Raw genomic sequence first — 7,368 nt, 5'->3', positions numbered from 1 at the left:
CTTTATTTAATATCAGCTTGCAGTTTCAGACACACACAATAGAGTTTGCTTACCTGAGCGCTCATGACAGAGGAAAATCTCATTCATTCATAATAATAATACTTTAACATTAATTCATTCTCTTTAAAACCACAGTGACAACGTTTTCAGCTTCTGCCTTTAACAAAACTGTTTTTAAAAAGTTGAAACGCACAAGAATGAACATTCTGTCATATTTTACTCTCGTGTCTTTACAGGTGTCAGGCTCCTACAAGACAAGAACGACGGCCCTCGGGCCTCCTTCACCCTTCACACCAGGACAAGATTTGATGTCGTTCACACTTTCCAATTTTCCCCAAAGAGACACGTCACATTGGAAGCAAGAGTTTGACAGGTGATTTTTAAATCACATCACCACAACACCCTGTGCCTGACAAGTAAATGCTATGAGAAGAATTATTATTTTAAACGACACAGAGAAATCAAAACTCTGAATAAATAAATGTCAGATAAAGAAATGAATAATCTGTTCACAGCCGTTATAGAAGCTTCATGAAACTGCAGTATTTAGTACAATTGGGGGCGATTCACATTTCGTAAAATGTTAGGCGCTACTTTCTCTCTTCAAATGACCCGGCATCCACGTGTGGCACTCCTAAAAGTTGAACTATTTCCGTCTCCATGCCGCACCGACTCGCCTAGAAAATTGTGCTTGCCGCACTGCAAATTTGTTAATTGTTCTTTATTACTAACGGGAAGAGTTTGTTATGTTCGCTTAAGTGATGTGATCTGACAAATATTTACAACCTTCGCGGAAGACAAGATTTGGCGCCATACGCACTGTCTGCTGCGAGTTCGCATCTATACTTGTCTTTTTATTGACTTTGTATGTAATTTTCTCGTGCTAAACGCTTAATACGCATTTACTGTGAACCTAATGTTAGGGGTGATTCACACTTCGCATCTAAAACCGCACGGAAAACGCAAGCTGAAAAATTGAACTATTTCATCTCAATGCAGCGACTAGAAAATGTGTCGCTGCATTGTGTGGAAAATGTGTGCTCCCTATTATGCAAAATGCACAAAATGTGAATCGGGCCTCAGACATAATTAAAACAGCAGAATGGATGAAACATTCTTCGGGGTTCGGTTCTCTGATTGATTTCTATCTTGACTTCTCATGTCTCACACCGTCAGCTTTCTGTCGTGTGTCCATTTACTGTTCACTGATCTCTCCTGTTCACTTTGAGTCTCGCTCCATCTGTGGAACTGTCCTGATCTCTCTCACCTCAATATTCATCATCCTGTGTGTTCATGTGCTCTTGTGTGGACAGTTTTCCTCTTAGAGCGTTTTAAATTCCTGGAGAAATCCTTATGTGCATTTCATCTCCAGATGTGTGAAGCATGAATCACATCGCTGCAAAATACAAGAGTAAACAGTAATGAAGTGCAGTATACTGCAATATATCATATTATAGTATTATTGTATCAGTAATGTATACTACTGTACTTTGCGGTATTAACTTTGTTAAACTGTAGTTAATACCGTGGTATACTCTAGAATTGACCATGGTAAATTGTAGTAAAGTGTAATATACTGTAGTAATTGCTGTAATATTCTGTACTTCACTTTGTTAGTTTGCTCTACTGAGCTGTAGAAAATGTTGTAGTACAATAGTAAGGTTCAACAACACTATAGTATGGATTTGATACATGGATTCGTTAACTGTAAGTAAATAGTATACTGCATACTAAATATACTACAGTATTATTGATGTGGGACTGATGCTGTACATTTATTTATTAAAAGGAATGAACTTCACGATATGAAAGAGTTAAGAATGATACAGTAGCTAAATAGCATCTGTTTATTTCTTTCACTCATGACTTTAGAGGCGGAGACCGCAGCACTGTTTCCAAACCTGTCGAGAGACATCAAGAACATGTGTTCCGCATTGAGGGATATTTGTGACATTTAAATGCAGAATGTTGATGGAAGATGAATGAAGAGGATATTTAGACATGACATTTATGCATCACGCACCAGCAGCTGTTCAGAGCGTTTAACTACTTAAAATCATAAATATAGCAGCAATTAATGGACACACAATGTGTGTGTGTACGTGTGTGTGTGTTCATCACAACAGCCAGCGGTCACTTTCTATACAGAGCTGAACCCAACAGCAGTGACACACCCACAGTGCGGACAGACGGACGGGTGGAGCTCAGTGTTGACTCATACAGACTTCATTATTTACAGCTGTATAACTTTAGATCTGTAGGTGGCGCTGTCACCAAATCTACACTGATCAGGAAACAAAAGATAATTGATGCTGTCTATAAGACAAATCACGGATGACGTCTCTAATTTCTCATGCGTGTCTCAGATATTTCTCCTGAGAAAAAGAGTCATTAGAGTTTAAGAAGAGATGATAACAATGTGTCAAACTGAGCTCAGATTCGTATCGTCTGCAATGAAAAGTCAAAATGATTGAAGATCTCAATATCAACTCAAACATTTCTCATCACATTTATTCAAATCCAGATGATTTATCCTCCACAATCTACATTCATTTACACCTCCAGACTCTTCATGTGTTCACACAATTACACTCGTTTGTGTCTGTATTTTATTTCTCCAGAGCACTTAAACACATCTGAGTGAGGGATGGGAGCATGAGTCAGGTTAGACTCATGATAATCTTTACGGCGGTTTAAGGTTTAGAAACAATGTTTCTGAGTGCTACTGAAGTGATGCTGAAACTACACCGTGACTGTTGTGAAACGAAAAACAAAGACACAACAAACAGGAAACACAATGTTCTCTATACCGTCATATTTGCTTAACCTGTTGGGACAAAATGATTGACAGAAACAGATGGGTTGAGGCGGTTCTATGCTCACCAAAGCAAACACGAATCACCTGAATGGTAACTTCACAGAAAACATCATTCAAAACAAACAACATCAATAATACTAAATACATCTTTAATCTCTTTATACATCTTATGAACATCTATATACAGTAACTGCCCCAAAAGTGTTTATTATTTAAAAAAGCTTGAATAATCAAACTTTTCAGGTGCAAGGGATTATGGGTATTCCTAAAGTATTTGTACTGACAACATTAAGCTCATTGCACTGGAAAAGCAAGTTATGTAAGGGATAATGTACAGGCAACTGGTTATTGAGGAAATAAGTTATTGAGGCTCATTTGAATGCTTGATTCTGATTGACCTGTCGCGACATTCCAAGGGTTGTTATTTTCAAATAACAACCGCTCAAGTCTAATAACACCCTTTAACCCGGATACTGCAAATAATTTTGAGAGGGGCAGTTTAATATTACACAGAAATTAATAAAAGCAATAAGCCCCGCGAAGCAGTGTTTTACAGTGCATTTTATAACAGCTAAGGGCGTTGTGGCACGACGTGAAAACCAGAGTACCTAAATATGCACTGTAACCCACTGCTTTGCGGGGCTTATTGCTTTTATAAAAGGGTTATTCCGTATGCTTAGCAAGTTTTCATAAAATAAAGTAAATAAAATGATATTTAGGCTATGTGGTGCGGTTAGCTGTTCTATATTGGAGGATTTTATAACGGCTTAGAACTCCCCTCAGCCAATCAGAATCAGAATTCCTCGCGGAAGGTCTGCATTCGGGAAAAATGAGCTTATAAAATATTTCAAATTCACATTTCATGTCCAGTTTTTTTCTCATGTGGTAAGTACCTGTGTAATAAGCGGGATAATGTACAAGCAGCCGGTTGTTATCGCGAAATAAGCCCCTTCAGTGTGATACAAGACCCTCTGCTTCACTTCCTGATCACACTGTCAGGGATTATTTCTGCCATAACAACCGGCTGCCTGTACTTTATCCCATACTTAATTGTAACTGTAGTTTGCACAACTCAAATTTGTCCATTCACTTTATTAATTATCTCGAGCCTTTCTTGTCAGTCATATTTTTGTGTTGCATGAACAAAGGGTTTTAAGTTAAATTTGCATATTTTTAAGTAGAAGGTACTTTACAATATGTTTGTTGACATTATTACATTACATTATTGCATTTGGCAGATGCTTTTATCCAAAGCGACTTACATTGCTCATCCTGTACATTAATACATAGGTTTGTGAGACAACAAATTACTTTTTAAAGTGTAGACTGAATTAAATGTATGGCGTGAATGTAAAAAGCTTCTGGCAGATGCATTCAAATGAAATGTAATGTAATTTATGTGACTAGTATTTTTGTTTTAATAGTTTTAACAGTGTTTGCACAGTCTAATATTTTGAGCTTTCCTTTAAAAACACAGAAAAGTAAACAACCACAGAAACTGGAGCGTTTGTGTTTGGTGGTTTTGCTTTTAAAGGTGTACGGCAGTAGTGTTCAGTGATTTACAGTATTCTTACAGCACATTACTATGATAATGACAGCTGAGTAAATCTCCTCGCTCTCGTAATGTGATTGTAAGAATGCATTTGTGTAATTCATGGAGGTAATTTCACAGCAGATCTGTAAATCATTCATGTGTACACGTCAGATGCTATTCTGCTGGTGATGTGATGCTTTGTATGCATCTGTCAGAAGATTCCACACACGCATTCACTTAAGATTATACATTTATATTGTGCGATATATTAGAAAATAATATAATATTATATACTTTATGTGTGTGGGATTGACCATAGATGTACATTGAATGCTTTGGGCGGTTGGGTGAACATCACCATCATATTGTACACGATAGTGCTTACTGTACATTTCTCAACTAATTTTAATGCTGTTTATTCAATAAATTAAGGTCGCCACAATTATGAACAAAAAAATAAGCCAAATCACTGCTTGAGTTTGACCAAATCTTTAAAAAATTATTTTCATCCATAAAATACACAGTTTCTCAGTTCACTTATATGTGTTCTTAATGCAGTTTTGACACCGTACATTCAGCAGTCAATGTGTCTCTGGTGTCGTGACATGAGCTTCACTTCAGATGGATTGTGGGATTGACAACATTTCTTGTTTAAAGAAAACGATTTGCCTGGACGTATATCCTTAAATGACTGAAATTATTATAGTAGACAAAAATATAATTTAAAAAAATATGTTTTTAAACGACAAAACCTACATTTTATTTTATACTAAATTAATGACTTTAGCTGAATAATGAAGAAAGAACAGCCAATAAGAGCACAGAACAGATGGGGATATTGTTTAATAAGCATCTCAGGGTGAGACTTCATGAAGCTGCCTGAGAAAACGACCAGAAAACATTTTTTGCAAATTTTAGTCGACTGAAGTTTAATATAATTTTTTATTTAAACTATTACATACATAAATTATGAATTAATTCCTATAGTTCCCTTTGTTTTATTTCATAATTTGAATGAGTTTATTATTATTCTAATAAATGACAGTGTCTAAAAACCTTTGATATATATGATATATATATTATTATTCTAGAAAGTGTTTTGTGTTGTATTAAAAAAGAGATAAGAGAAATGTCTTGTAAAAACTAAAATAGTTTACACGAGTGAAATCACCTTGTTGCGTCCTTCTGCATGAAACATAACTTTAACCTTTTGACCTTTAATGTTGAATTAGTGATTATAGTTGTTAAGCAATCTTCAGATGTGATGAAAATCTCATTAGACTTTTGGAGCTCATTAGAGATATAATGTGATGTGCATGATCTACAATTTAATAGTGACTGTGGAAATGAAACCCCAGGATTTTCCAATCATTACTGATATTTGCATGAAACAGATTAGGATTTAATTAAGATGACCTTTTCTCCTGTTTTAATTGACAAAAGTGTTGTTTGCGTTCTCGTTGTTCTACAGAAAATCATGTTTTGTTGCTCTCTAATTGTTTTCTGCGATAACTGGAATATGAAAGTCTGATCCGAGGTTGCTTTTTGTTTTTTATCTAATTCAATACAGAATCTCGTCAGAAGGAATTTTCCATTTCTCCTCCTGCATCTGCTGTACAGAAGTTTTGAGCGTGGTATTTCAGCAGCGCTTGAATCCATTTTCCTCTCTCCTTTACAAAACTCCTGGCCTCCCTTCTAAACAAATGACTGGTGTCAATGCATTCATTCATACGATCTTTGATATATAAGCTCATTACAGTCATCTGTGTACACTCTTACAGTCCGTGCGTCAACATCATCGACATAATAACTCATCAGGATAAAGATTAAATAACACCAGCGCTGCTAATTCTGTTTGAAATCTTTTCAATACTTGTTAAGAAAAGCTTCATCATCATCGCTCTGTTATTTGAAAGCTGAAGTTTTCATGAATCGGATAAACGTCGTCTCGGATCCACCGTGTGTCCCAGAGGTCTTGGCAGATGTTTTTGGCACATACTTCTGCCAAACTGAAGCATCAGAGAGAGACTTGAGGACAAATATATCGATCAGACGTTTATGTCGCAGGTCTGTGTCTAAGAAAATGAGAAGCATCTCTGACCTCAAGCTCCCGAAGAATCATATCTTCCTTGACTGTTCAGACTCTCCTGCATTTACTCAAATTAAACCATTCAAATACTGTATGAATGAAGCTAATGGTGGGTCTGACAGTCACATTTAAAGAGACAGTTCACCAAGAAATTCTGTCATCATTTACTCGCAACCAAACCTGTTTAAACTTCCTTGTTTTGCTGAACATAAATGAAGATATTTGAAAGAATGTCACCAACCAAAACAATCTCAATCTGAGGGTAAGGGAACTCACTGTAAATATACCTTTCTTTATGCAAATGCACCTTTAAATCACAGTTCTGACGTGTCTTCGTGAAAACAGCGTTCATCTCGCGGTGTCGTTGTTTCAGAAATAAAATCATGTTTGTTGGCATGTTTTGGAGAGGCTTCTTCAAACGCTGTGTGTTCATTGATTGTCATCTCTCATATGGTATGTTCAAGTGGATTTGAATGAATATCACACAACACAACAAGCAGGAGATGAGGTGGTCACTGGAGGACATGCAAATCATCCGTTTCAATTGGATTTCACGCTATTGATACCAACACGACGACTTAGAGTATACTGCCTGATCATACTGTAAAGCTCTTTCTTTTATGTGACACAAATCCACTTTTATATCTCAACTTTATGCTAAATGAAATTATTGATTGTTTATTAAATTTGTTTTCAACTGCACTGTAATCTTTACTGTAATTTTTCAGCAGGTTTGCCAGCACGTATTGTAGATTTAATTATTACTTAATATTTCCTATTAGAACTGTTTTTCATTTGTAATTAAACTATACTTTAATCAAAATGAAATCACTTTACAAAATGAGCAAGAAGAGACTGGTCTCATTCCTGGCATTACACTGCAAAAAATGACATTCTTCCTGATCATTTTTGTTTGTTTTCTAGTAA

The sequence above is a fragment of the Triplophysa dalaica genome, chromosome 18, assembly GCF_015846415.1.
Source record: "Triplophysa dalaica isolate WHDGS20190420 chromosome 18, ASM1584641v1, whole genome shotgun sequence".
In the NCBI taxonomy this organism is placed as follows: domain Eukaryota; kingdom Metazoa; phylum Chordata; class Actinopteri; order Cypriniformes; family Nemacheilidae; genus Triplophysa; species Triplophysa dalaica.
This window is presented reverse-complemented; position numbering follows the sequence as displayed.